A 14,439-nucleotide genomic window follows, 5' to 3' on the forward strand; every position below is an offset into this window, starting at 1 on the left:
AGATTGCATATAGGAAGTTCAGGAAGGGAAAGAAGTTTTCCAGGAAAGGCATAAGTTCTGATAAGAAGAATTTCAGAAGATCTGAAGGAAAAGGAGGAAAGTCTGACAGAGGAGATTACGCTAATGTTAAATGTTATAATTGTGGTGAGAAAGGCCACATATCTCCTGATTGCAAGAAGACCAAGAATGACAAAGGCAAAGCTCTTGTCACAAAGCAGAAAAGCTGGACAGACACCTCAGACTCTGAAAGTGAGGAGAACTATGCATTGATGGCAAATGCTGATAAATCAAGTTCTGAGAGCAGTTCTGAAGCTGCTGAAACAAAGGTACCTCAGACTACTTATGCTTTTCATACTGATGATATTAATGAGTTGAGAAGATATCTTAAAACCATGTTTGTTAGTTATAGAGATCAAACTTTAGCATGTGAAAGATTAACTTCTGAAAATCTTGCTTTTAAGAAAAGAAATAATTTCTTAGAAAAAGAGTTAGTCATGTTTCATCAAACTCAGAAGGATAGAGATGATGCTTTTTATGTTAGGGATGAAGTGCTAAAAATAAATGAATCTCTAAAAACTGAGTTAGAAAAGGAGAGAGAGATTATCAGAACTTGGACTAACTCTGGCAAAACAACTCAAAATTTGCTAAGCAGTGGAAACTGGAAAGAGGGCTTAGGTTATGGAGAAAATAATGAAAAAGGAACTGAAGAAATTAAGCCTGTTGATAAGCAAAAGCCGAAGTTAAAACCTGTTAAGTTTGTAACTGAAAAATCCGAAACTGAGAAATCAGAAGTTAAAAAGGAATTAGCTTCTGACAAACTAAAACAGGAAAAGACAGCTGAAGTTAACATAGGCTTAATGACAAAGAAGCAGCTTAAGCATAAGCTGAAAGATGTTAAGAATGCAAACAAGGTAAAATCACCTAGGAAAAACAGGAATGGAAAGGAAGGTGTGAATAAAAGCAATAACTATAAATCTGTTCCTGATGCTCCTAGGAAAGCATGTTATAACTGTGGAAGTTCTAACCATCTGGCTTCTTTTTGCAGGAAGAATAAGAATATTAACTCCTTATCTACAAAGTCAGGAGTTAAGAGTCAGTCTGTTAGATACAAACCACAAAATCCTTATTTTCATTGTGGTAGTTTATGGCATTCCATTTATACTTGTAAGGAATATCATAGTTTGTACTATGATTATTATCAAATAAAACCTTCTTTAAAGAAAGTTTCTGTTGTTCCTTCTAGTATAAGTTCTGATAAGAAAACTGTTAACATAAAATCTGATGTTAAATCCGCTGCAAATGTTAACAAATCTAAAAAGGCCAAAGGATCCAAGCAAGTCTGGGTCCTTAAAACTAATAATTAGTGGTCTTTTTGATTGCAGGGCAACAGGAAAAATATTTTAGTTCTGGACAGTGGATGTTCAGGACACATGACTGGAAATAAGGCCCTGCTATCAGACTTTGTGGAGAAAGCTGGCCCAAGTGTTTCTTATGGAGATGGCAACATTGGAAAAACTTTGGGATATGGCAATATCAATCTTGGGAATGTCATCATTAAAGATGTAGCTCTGGTCTCAGGACTTAAACACAACTTACTGAGTATAAGTCAAATCTGTGACAGAGGTTATCATGTTAATTTCTTTGCAGAACATTGTGAAATAGTTAGTAAATCTAAAGGAAAAATTGTTCTGAAGGGATTCAGGCGTGGTAACATTTATGAAGCTAAGCTTTCAACAAGTTCTGATGGTTCTGCAATCTGTTTAGTGAGTAGAGCCTCAACTGAAGAAAGCTGGAATTGGCACAAGAAACTCTCTCATTTAAACTTCAACAAGATAAATGAACTGATCAAGAAAGATCTTGTGAGAGGACTGCCAAAATCAGTGTTTGTTCCTGATGGTCTTTGTGACTCATGTCAGAAGGCTAAACAAAGAAAATCTTCGTTCAAGAGCAAGACTGAATCATCAATTCTTGAGCCTTATTATCTAATTCATGTTGATCTATTTGGTCCAGTGAATGTCATGTCTATTGCAAAGAAGAAATATGCGTTGGTCATAGTAGATGAGTTCACCAGATACACATGGGTGTATTTCTTGCACACAAAAAGTGAAACTGCATCTATCCTGATTGATCATGTCAAACATCTGGATAAATTGATCAAAGATTCTGTGAAAATTTTGAGGAGTGATAATGGCACTGAATTCAAGAATTTGATAATGGAAGAGTTCTGCAAAAATCATGGAATAAAGCAGGAATTTTCTGCTCCTGGAACTCCACAGCAAAATGGAGTTGTTGAAAGGAAGAATAGAACTCTAATTGAAGCTGCACGAACAATGCTTGAAGAAGCAAAGCTTCCAACCTATTTCTGGGCTGAAGCTGTGCAGACTGCTTGTTTTACTCAAAATGCAACACTCATTAACAAGCATGGAAAAACACCATATGAGATGGTGAAGAACAAGAAGCCAAATCTCAAATACTTTCATGTATTTGGATGTAAGTGTTTTGTTCTCAAGACTCATCCTGAACAGCTATCCAAGTTTGATCTAAAAGCTGATGAGGGAATCTTTGTAGGATATCCACTTTCTACAAAAGCCTTCAGAGTCTATAATTTGAGAACAAACGTGGTCATGGAATCTATCAATGTCTCTTTTGACGACAAGAAGATCACTGGACTTGAAGATTGCATTGATCATGATAAGCTGAGATTTGAAAATGAAGATTCATATTCTGATATCTCAAGTCCTGACAGTCTAAGTCCTGATACTATAAATTCTGATGGATTAAACTCTGATGTTATTGAAACTGTGGTGACTACGTCAAAGGAAGATGCACCAATGCAGGGGGAGCATACTCAAGATATTATCACATCTCAAGAAGCATCAGAACATACATCTGGCTCTTCAAATTCTGATTCGTCAAGTTCTGATAAGCTAAGTACTGACAGTGCTGAAAATCTAAATACTGAAGGATCCAACTCAGAGAGCATAGTTTCAGGGGGAGCATCAGACAATGAAACCGAAGACAACATGAATCATGGGGAAGCATCCAGTTCTAGACAAAATCTTCCATCTGCAAGGAAGTGGACAAAATCACATACACCTGATTTAATAATTGGAAATCCTGAGGCAGGTGTCAGAACTAGAACAGGTACTTCGAATGAATGTCTTTATAATTCTTTTCTCTCTCAGTCTGAGCCAAAGAAAGTGGAAGAAGCTCTTCAAGATGCTGATTGGGTGCAAGCAATGCAGGAAGAGTTGAATGAATTTGAAAGAAACAAAGTCTGGACCTTAGTGCCAAGACCCAAGAATAGATCGGTTGTTGGTACAAAGTGGGTATTCAGAAACAAAACTGACAGTGATGGCATAATTGTAAGGAACAAGGCAAGGCTGGTTGCAAAAGGATATTCTCAACAGGAGGGAATTGACTATGATGAAACATTTGCTCCAGTTGCTAGGTTAGAATCCATAAGGATATTCATGGCTTATGCTGCTCACAAAAAGTTTACTGTCTTTCAAATGGATGTGAAAAGTGCTTTTCTCAATGGAGAATTGGAAGAGGAAGTATATGTTGAACAACCTCCAGGCTTTGTAGATTCCAAACATCCAGATTATGTCTACAGGCTTGATAAAGCACTTTATGGACTTAAGCAAGCTCCTAGAGCATGGTATGAGACTTTAGCTCAGTTTCTTCTGGAAAGTGGATTCAACAGAGGAACTATTGACAAAACATTGTTCTATCTCAACCATGGCAAGGACTTACTTCTGATCCAGATTTATGTTGATGATATTATTTTTGGGGTCTCAAATGACAAACTTTGCAAAAAGTTTGCCAACCTAATGCAGTCAAGATATCAGATGAGTATGATGGGAGAACTTAGTTATTTTCTGGGCCTTCAAGTCAAGCAGAGTGAAGAAGGAACTTTTATTTGTCAATCTAAGTACACCAGAAACTTGCTGAAGAAATTTGGAATGCAAGACTGTTCAAGTGCATCCACTCCCATGGCCACTGCAACAAAACTGGATAAGGATACTGGTAATTCAGTAGATATTACTGATTACAGAGGTATGATTGGCTCACTTCTCTATCTAACTGCTAGTAGACCAGATATCATGTTTGCTACCCTGTCTTGTGCAAGATTTCAAGCAGATCCAAGAGAACCTCACTTAACAGCTGTAAAAGAATCTTTAAGTATCTTAAAGGAACAGCTGATCTAGGATTATGGTATCCTAGAGAATCAGATTTTAAATTAATAGGTTACTCAGATGCAAATTTTGCAGGTTGCAAAATTGACAGGAAAAGCACAAGTGGTAGCTGCCAATTTCTTGAGGCAGGTTGGTTTCTTGGTTATAGCAAGAAACAAAAGTCAATTTCCACATCAACTGCAGAAGCAGAGTATATTGCTGCAGGAAGCTGCTGTGCACAGATTCTTTGGATGAAGAATCAGTTACTGGATTATGGGTTAACGTATTTCAAATCCCTATTTACTGTGATAATCAAAGTGCTATTGCTATGACAGGTAATCCAGTTCAACACTCTATGACAAAGCACATCAGCATCAGGTACCATTTCATCAGGGAACATGTGGATGAAGGTACAAGTGGAATTGCATTTTGTTCCCACAGATCAAACAAGTAGCAGATATCTTCACAAAACCACTGTGTGAAGCTACCTTTTCAAAATTGGGTAAATGAACTTGGAATGATTTCAGGTTCTTTCTCTAAATCTGTTAAACTTGTTCTATGTTATCAGACTTTATGATCAGTATTTACAGAATTAATCTCTTTGTATATTCTGTGCATTAATTGATAAATGTCTTTAAGTACTGACTGTTGTCTGATATATGTTTCTAAACTCTGATAAGTGATATGTCTGTTTCAGTAACTATTCAATCCATGAGGATAACTGTGCTAGATACTGACCTACTAGTCTTAAATAAACAAATGATCCCATGAAAGAAGTAATTATTTCTGTGAAATCTTATGACACAAGCAAATTCTGATAACTGAGCTTAGTTAAGTTTACTTTGTATATCTTATTACTAGATCACAAATTAGAATAATGCTACTCATATGTTAAGTTCTGATTCTAGTAAAACTGCTGAATGTACTAAGTGCTGATAAACCTCACTTATCAAAAGAAAAAGAAAAGAATCAAAGAATAATATCAGGTACTCCTTTGAGATCTAGAGTAAAAATGTGAATGGGAAGACGCCAAGTGCATTGCTGGGATTAAGTAAATAATGCATTAGAAAGCAAAATATTTTCTTGGTGACTTTTCACACTCTATGATTACTGGAGGAAATACTCTGATAATAGCATAATTCTAATAAAACAGTCGTGACTCACTTACACTGAGAAGCCTCTGTAACAATAGAATTTCAAAAGATGCATAAAATTAGCACAAAAAAACACAGTAGAGGTGAACTCATGCATGAACTCATTTATCAGTAGGGTTTCAGAATAATGACAGCTCTTTAGGCAAAATTTTAATTATGACTTATTTCTAAGATGTACTGAAGTAGATCAGAACTTTACTCTTGTCTGTTATTTAGCTTAATGCACACACACATCACTCCATATGAATGATGAAATTTCTGTGGTGGTCTATGTTATTTTAGATAAACAGTCATTGTGTCACTCTGCCCAAATTCTGAGGACAAGTTTCTAGGTTACACGTTCTGATGATTAGGTTCTGACGTTATAACTAAGAACTTGTATGAGTATGTACTGAATAGATATTCCTTGTTGCGAGTTAAGACAATTATGTTCTGATGACTAGTTAAGTTCTGGTATAGGTCTAAGTTCTGATTTTGTCAGTCTAACCCTTTACTTGACTTATGTATGAGTAAAATTTTGGTAAAAGTCCTCAGATTAATTTCGAAATGTTGAAGTGGAAGATTAAGAGAACAAAGACTGTTCCTCAAACATCTCAGAAGAAGAGGAGGATTACTTTGAGAGATGCATCAGATTCTGAGGATCAGATTCCATCTTCAGAACCTATGACTGATGAAGCTGAGAAGGCAACTTCTCAGAAGGATTCTGCAATTGGGGGTTCTAGGCTTCTCAAGAGGCTTCGACGTATGACGGTTCCTGCAACTCCCAAGGAATCCAAATCAACAAGAAGTACAAGAAACAGAGGGCACAGAGGCCAGTTTCAGATGATGAGGAGGAAGCAGCTAAGGAAGGGGATCAGGAATCTCTGATCTCACAAGACAAGGAATTTGCTCCAGTCACTTCTTCTCCATCAACTCCATCTCAGGAACCTGTATCTGACAAGGCTAATTCACCTTCTATATCTCTTGTTGATCCAGGCACAAGTGCTGAAATTGATATTCAGAACTTGGTTGTGCCTGAAATACTTTTCTTAGAAGCTCCAACAGCAAATAATCCTTCCACAACACCTGTTACTGATGCTGTTCAAACTCCTGAGTTATCACCAACACCTTCTCTGCATCAAGATGATGATCAGATTTTAGGTGAGCATCAGGATATGGCTGTTGATCAGAACTTAGTATCAGATCAGCAATTAGAGGATGTTGAAGCCTCCATTGCTACTCATACAGTTGTCTTATCAGAAGATACTGATTCTTTAAGTTCTGATGCTGCAAATGTTGGAGATACTGGTGAAGCTGCTACAACTGTAGATGCTGATGCAGCAGGTCCTTCAGGACATACTCCTCCACTGACTCTTCCTAAGTCTGAACTGCTAAAGGAGTTTGTTATCAGGGATACACCAGTACCTTGGAGTGAAACTCCTGCAGGTCAGGAGTGGACTAAGGAATGGAACTCAGTTTCATGTGTTCCAAATGCTTTACATCTTGCTGAGCACTTGACTAAAGCTAATGAAATGTTACATTCTGATGATTTTAAAATTCAGCTTAGAGTCACTGCATTGAGTACTAAACATCTACAAGGTCTTCATTCCAACACTCATGCAGAGCTACACAAGATTCAGGAGAACTTTATTAAACAGGAACAAGTTTGGAAACTTGATAAGAAAAAGTTCTTCCAACCTACCATTGACAGGGTTGCTTATATTGAGAAAACTCAAGAGAAGCAACAAGCTCAGATTGATCAAATTCTGACAAATCAAGCTTCTCAGCAATCGCAACTTACTGAAATCCAGACCTCAGTGGAACTACTTACTCTCTTTTATTACCTGCTGATGCCAAAAAGGGGGAGAAGGTAATTAAGTCCAAATGCAAAACCAACAAGTCACTGCAAGGAAAGGATGATGGAAAAGATGACCAAGGAAACTCTGGAATGGGTAGTGGTCATAGTCAAGGTAGAAGGTTTACATCAAGACAAGCTAGTCACAGAACAAGTTCTGATACTGGGAAAAGAATAAGTTCTGCTGCTGGTAAAAGGATAAGTTCTGATGAACTTCTAGATCTTGATGAGGAAATGTCAAGACAGTTATTTCTTCAAGAAAATCCAGGGATGGACTTGGAAAGTTTAAAGGAAGAAGAAGCCAGACTTAAATCAGAGAAAGTCACATCTAAATCTGAAGCTTCTGGTAAAAAGTTACTTCCAAAACCTAAAGGCATTGTGATCAAAGAAAGGATACATACTGAAGAAACTTTGGCTAGATCACAACCACAGATAGATCCAAGATCCAAAGGTAAAGAAAAGGTTGGTGAACCTATCAAGCCTTATGTACCTCCCGAGGAAGAAGAAATTACTGATGGAAAAGATAATCTTGCTCTGACTTCAAGAAAAGTTCTTAAAACAACCTCTGACATGGCTCAAGTTGTTCAGAGTCAAGAAATTGTAAGTTCTGATATTCAGAAGAAGCAAGTAACCTCTGACAGTGCTCAAGTTAACTTGATATCAGAAAATAAATCTAAAACACTCCTACCAGGATTCACTAAAGCAAAACAGATTCAATCTTTGAAGACTACTTCAAGTGGTTTTGAAGCAAGAGTAGTTACTGGAAAGGAAGCTAGAGATAAAACTGGATTGGGAAGTGCTGATGAAAGAAGAGTACACAACACTACCGATGATCCAACTTCCTTGAGTGAACCAGGTATTGGAGCAACTCCTGAGAGATTGAATCAACTAGAATCTGTACAGATGGTTTACCATACCTACTTGAAAGAATACATCATGTTGTATTTCATGACAGATGGTAGGGTTTATCATATAAGACAAAATGCCATTCCGTTGAAGTATTTTGAAGAATTGGAGCATGTATTGTTCTTACTTCAAGTGGATGACAGAATAACAGAGACTGCTGCAAACTACTTAAAGGAACAGATTCAGAGACAGAAAAGACTTTATTCTGTTAAGTCTGACAGCAGATATGTTCCAAAGTACAGAAATCACAATGGTGATATTGTTGATATGAAGCCTAATACTGCACAGATCAGAACATATCTTGGTATTAAGGGGCTTGAATTCAATCTAGAGTCTAATAAAGCTTATGTCATAAGACTAGATCGGGAGTTGAGAAAAGCAAAGATTAATGATCTCAGAGCTGCAATATTTCAAACTGGTGAAGATACTGCAGAGCTTAAAGATGTCAAACGGAGAATGATTGATGAACTCAGATATGCTGAGAAATGTTTGTTGAAGAATTATCTCAGAACAACTCCTGACATCAGAGAGATCAGAAAATGATGAAGCCAAGTCGAAGATCTACAACTGCTTAAATTCTGATATTTATACAGATTGAAGTTGTTATCAGAAGTTGAATTGGTAAAAACTTTAAGGACTGTAAGTTGTAGTTATCTTGTCTATTTCTCATGCATTTGTACTTAATGTTTTTGACATCATCAAATATCTGTTAAACTTGTATATTTTGTTAATTTACAAGTTGGGGGAGATTGTTAGATATATTTGATAATGTCATGGCTAATATGTTTTATGTTTAGATTTTAGATCTTATTTGAACAGAACAAATCAGTACTTAACTGATCAGTACTTATACTGGAAGTCAGAACTTAAGGGATATCAGTACTTATGTTATCAGGAGATAGATATCAGAACTTAAGTGCTGAAGGACGATCAGATAAGGACAGTAGCTGATTAAAGTTAAGAAGATCAAGATAAACATAAGAAGAGATATGCATGAAGAAGGAATTCCGTGAAGAATGGAATACTTGGAATAGAAGATATCTGATTGATATATTTTAGGAAGCAGAATTATATTCCATATCAATTAGCGAATATCTTGTAACTGTGTAGTATATAAACACAGACATAGGGTTTACACTATAAGTGTTATCATTATCGAGAATATTATTTAATATAACTCTAGCAGCTCTCGTGATATTTTGTTCATCACTGAGAGATAACAGTTCCAGATTGTAACAGAGTTTATTGTTTAAATAAAGTTTGTTTTCTGTTACATAAGTTCTTGAAGTTTGATTTGATTGTAATAAACACTGTATTCACCCCCTCTACAGTGAAAGTGTGACCTAACAGAATATGATCTTGAAGATTCAAATCTAAAATTCCTTTTAGCTCTTCCTGAAAATTGGGATTTGAAGTCTACTACCATAAGTGACAACTATGACCTTACTGAAACTACTCTTGATAAAATTTATGGTATGCTCAAGACTTATGAACTTGAGATGGATCAAAGGAGCAAGAAGCATGGAAGAACTTGAGATGGATCAAAGGCAAGAAGCATGGAAGAAAGTCAAGGACAATTGCTCTTAAGACTGAGGAGGAATCTCCTAAAGTTGTTGCCTCAAAGAGGGGCAAAGGAAAGGCTCTCATCATAAAGTCTGATTCAGAGTCATCATATTCTGATGATGATGATTCAGAAACTGAAAGTTTACCTGAGATAGATGCTATGGAAGAGATGATAAAATTGTGTGCTCTTATGATGAAGGGTATCACAAAGATAGCCTACAGGAAATTCAGAAAAGGCAAGAAGTTTTCCAGGAAAAGTGCAAGTTCTGATAAGAAAGGGTTCAGAAAGTCTGAAGGTAAAGGAAAGTCTGACAGAGGAGACAAATCAAATGTCAAATGCTACAACTGTGGTGAAAGAGGCCACATATCTCTTGACTGCAAGAAAGGAAAAAGTGACAAAGGCAAGGCACTTGTCACAAAGAAGAAAAACTGGACAGACACTTCAGATTCTGAACATGAGGTGAACTATGCCCTAATGGCAAATACTGATAGCAGTCCTGAAACTGCTAAATTGAAGGTACCTCGAACAACTTATGCCTTTCATACTGATGATATTACTGAGTTGAGATTATATCTTAAAACCATGTTCATTAGTTATAGAGATCAGACTTTAACATGTGAAAGATTGACATCTGAAAATCTTGCTTATAAAAAGAGAAATGATTATTTAGAAAAGGAGTTAGTTTTTCTTCATCAAACTAAGAAAGAAAAAGACAATGCTTTATATGTTAGAGATCAAGTGTTGAAATTGAATGAATCTCTAAAAGTTGAATTAGAAAAGGAAAGAGAGATTATCAGAACCTGGACTAACTCTGGCAGAACAACTCAGAATTTATTAAGTAGTGGAAACTGGAAAGAGGGCTTAGGTTATGGAGATGATAAAAGTGAAAAAGGAACTAAACAAATTGAGCCAATTGTTGTTAAATAGACTGCTAAGCCAAAGGTAAATCCTGTTAAGTTTGTAGCAAAAACTGTAAAGTCTGATTCTGAAAAGATGAAAGAGACTGTGACAGAAGTCAAAGATAAGTCAACTTCTGACAAATTAAAATAGGATAAACCAGCTGAAGTTAACATAGGTTTAATGACAAAGAAGCAGCTTAAGCATAAGCTGCAAGAGATTAGGAATGTCAACAAGGTAAAGGAAGCTAGGAAAAATAGGAAAGGAAAGGAAGGTGTGAATAAAAGCAATAATTATATGCCTATTCCTAATGCTCCTAGAAAGAAATGTTATAACTGTGGAAACTCTAACCATCTTGCTTCTTTTTGCAGGAAGAATAAAGATATAAACTCTTTACCTCCTAGATCAGGAGTTAAGAGTCAGTTTGGTAGGTTTAAGCCACAAAATCCTTGTTTTCATTGTGGTAGTATATGCCATTCCATTTATACTTGTAAGGAATATCATAGTTTGTACTATGATTATTATCAAATAAAAACCTTCTTGAAGGAAAGTTAGTATTATTCCTTCGAGTGTAAAGTCTGATGCAAATTCTGATATAAGTTCTGATAAACAACATGTTAGCATAAACTCTGAAACTAAATCCACTGCAAATGCTAAGAAACTTAAAAAGGCCAAAGGATCCAAGCAAGTCTGGGTCCTTAAAACTCACCAATAGTGGTCTTTATGATTGCGGGGCAACTAGAAAAACATCCTAGTGTTGGACAGTGGATGTTCAGGACATATGACTGGAAAAAAACCCTGCTATCAGACTTTGTGGAGAAAGTTGGCCCAAGAGTTTCTTATGGAGATAGCAACATGGGAAAAACTCTGGGATATGGCAATATAAATCTTGGGAATGTCATCATTGAAACAGTAGCTCTTGTCTCAGGACTTAAACACAATCTTCTAAGTGTGAGTCAAATTTGTGACAGAGGTTATCATATGGATTTCTTTGAAGAACACTGTGATGTAGTAAGCAATTCAACAGACAAAGTGGTTCTGAAAGGTTACAGGCATGGTAACATTAATGAAGCCAGACTTTTAACATGTTCTGATGGTTCTGCAATCTGTCTGTTGAGTAGAGCATCAATTGAAAAAAGCTGGAATTGGCACAAAAGACTCTCTCATTTAAATTTCAACAACATAAATGAGCTTATAAAGAAAGATCTTGTGAGAGGACTGCCAAAATCAATATTTGCTCCTGATGGCCTTTGTGATTAATGTCAAAAGGCAAAATAAAGAAAATCTTCTTTCAAGAGCAAAACTGAATCCTCAATTCTTGAGCCTTATCACCTACTACATGTTGATCTATTTGGTCCAGTCAATGTCATGTCTATTTCAAAGAAGAAATATGTTATGGTTATAGTGGATGAGTTCACAAGGTACACTTGGGTGTATTTCCTGCACAAGAAGAATGAAACTACATCTACTCTAACTGATCATGTCAGACAACTAGATAAGTTGGTCAAAGATTCTGTTAAAATTATAAGAAGTGATAATGGCACTGAGTTTAAGAATTCAATCATGGAAGAGTTCTGCAAAGAGCATGGAATCAAACAGGAATTTTCTGCACCTGGAACTCCTCAGTAAAATGGAGTTGTAGAAAGAAAGAACAGGACTCTCATTGAAGCTACACGAATTATGCTTGATGAAGCAAAGCTACCAACCTATTTTTGGGCTGAAGCTGTGCAGACTGCTTATTTTACACAGAATGCTACACTCATAAACAAGCATGGAAAAACACCTTATGAGATGTGAAGAAAAAAAGCAAAATCTGAAATACTTTCATGTATTTGGTTGTAAGTGTTTTGTCTTAAGACTCATCCTGAACAGCTATCAAAATTTGTTCTAAAAGTTGATGAAGAAATTTTTGTTGGATATCCACTTTCCACAAAAGCCTTCAGAGTCTACAATTTAAGAACAAGGTGTTAGGTCCCGAATTATCATAGAAGGGGGGTTAAATACGATAATCACTAAATTAAAATTCTTTCAAATCTTTAGCGGATAAAATATTTAGTGCTCGGTTAGTGGTTTCATGTTCTTGAGAGGAATAGTGTTTGGAACGATAAAAATAAGGAACAAAAGATATTCGGGGAAATATATATTCGTATATAAATCCTGGAGGGTGTTGCTACACTCCGGTAAATAAATTAACCGGCTACAATCTAAGAATAACAAAGTTCCTAGCTACTACAAAGATTTACAAATCAAATCCTATACAATAATCTAGCTTTTGTTGGTACTAGGATTTAATTACCGGGTAACGATTATAATGCCCCTAAGAATATACAAGAATTAAATCGGGCATTATAACGTTACTCCGGTGAGAAGTTAAACGGATATTCAAGTAGCTTGAACTCCTCTGTAAATCTCCGCTTCTTGTTTTATCAGCTCTCTTTTTGTTGGAGAAGAAGATAAACAGTTCTCTATTTAGATCTGCTGCAAGTGTAGTCTTTATACACAATAAATTGTGTGGCTGAGAATGAGGGGCTCTGTGGCGACAAGTCATTTCTGTGGCGACAGGACCTCTGTGGCGACAAGGATACTACTAGTACATCAGCAATTGAGTTTTATTAATCTAACTCCCCTGTGGCGACATGCTGTGTGGCGACAAAGGGGGGAGGGGGAATCTCCTGTGTTTCTTGTGGCGACACACTTCATTCACTATAACAAGTACATGTAAATGTACTTGTTTTATAAACCAAAATTAAACAAACGTTTGTTTGTTTATCCTTTTATTGTGATTTTCTTTTTCTTCTTTTCTTTTTCTTTTTTTTCTTTTTCTTTTTGTTTTCTTTTTCCCTTTTTTTTGTTTTGTTTTCTTTTTTTTTCTTTTTCTATTTTCTTTTTAAGTTTAAATTGTAATTAAATTAATTTATAAAATAAACTTAAATATAACTTATATTAATAAACTAATTTAGATTTATAAAATAAACTTATTTAAAGTTTATAAGATAAATCAATTTAAGTTTATTAAATAAAAATATTAAAGTCCTTTAAATAAATTTATTTAATTTACCAATTAAACTTTAAGCTTCGCCAGTCCCCTGAGATGTTGAGCTGTATACCCCGCGCACCTCTTCTCGTACTTTAATAGACAAATGTTCAATCCAAGTACGTTCCTCAACTTAACAATTCTTCTATAAATAATACCCAGATTCCTTTCACGAGCTGTTGACGCTTGGTGCAACTGGTCTGGTTCACAGATGACTAACCCCGATTCAGGTCTTTGTATTATAGACTTGATTACATTGTTAAGCTTGCCTCAACTTTATTGCTTCGGACACTGACTGTCAATAAACAACTGTACTTTCTGTTATTCCCAGTGGACTAACAATGAGATTTACAGAAGGGAGGTTGAATGTAAATCTCAAAACTTTTTCAAGTTTTGAGCAGTTTGTAAGGCTAAGTGTTTGAGTGATCAAATGTGTGTGAATTGCTTGGAGCTGATACAGACAGATATATATTCAAACACAAATGTAATGAACACAAAGAACTTAAAAACTTTCACAGCTGCTTCCTAGTACAAACTAGATGATTTCTCTCTTGATATTTCTAAACAGCTCAGGGAAAATTCACACCTAATTACTAGCTACTACTTGGTTTATATATCACCAAGTTTACAAGTAAAGACAAAGATAAAGTACAATAAGAAAATAGTTCTCCACTTGTTTCTATTCCATTTTTATCCAGTGTAATATGGAATTATCTGTTGACTTTCCATTTTGAACCAGACTAAAAATGGCTGCTTTTTCTGCTGTTCCTGAAATAGGCTACCACATCTCTGTCAATCCATGTGCCTCTGTCAGCTTTGTTAACTGTCACTATCAACTGCTATGAGACTGAGCATCCGTGAAGCTTTCATCG

Source organism: Apium graveolens, chromosome 8, assembly GCF_009905375.1.
Source record: "Apium graveolens cultivar Ventura chromosome 8, ASM990537v1, whole genome shotgun sequence".
Lineage (NCBI taxonomy): Eukaryota > Viridiplantae > Streptophyta > Magnoliopsida > Apiales > Apiaceae > Apium > Apium graveolens.